Source organism: Penaeus monodon, chromosome 27 (genome assembly GCF_015228065.2).
Source record: "Penaeus monodon isolate SGIC_2016 chromosome 27, NSTDA_Pmon_1, whole genome shotgun sequence".
NCBI classification, from domain to species: domain Eukaryota; kingdom Metazoa; phylum Arthropoda; class Malacostraca; order Decapoda; family Penaeidae; genus Penaeus; species Penaeus monodon.
The window spans coordinates 22,988,184-22,988,445 of NC_051412.1; positions in this window are offsets into that span (position 1 = coordinate 22,988,184).

The window sequence follows — 262 nt, forward strand, 5'->3', positions numbered from 1 at the left end:
AAACCTGTCAACCATCAGATGCCAAGCTGGAGGAGCCGAAGGGGGGGGAGGGGGGGAATCCCTTACATTTTTTTTTCTCCTTCTTTTTACGTCTTAAACTCCTTTGTCTTTTTTTTTTTTTATCTCCGTTTTTCATCTCTCATCTTATCATTGTCACGAAGGCTCGGGTTTTCTTAGCCACACTGATATGGGATTTACCAGAGTTGTTTTATTTATTATTCATTTCGTGTTGTGTCTGTTATGCTTTGGTCTTGATTCTAGA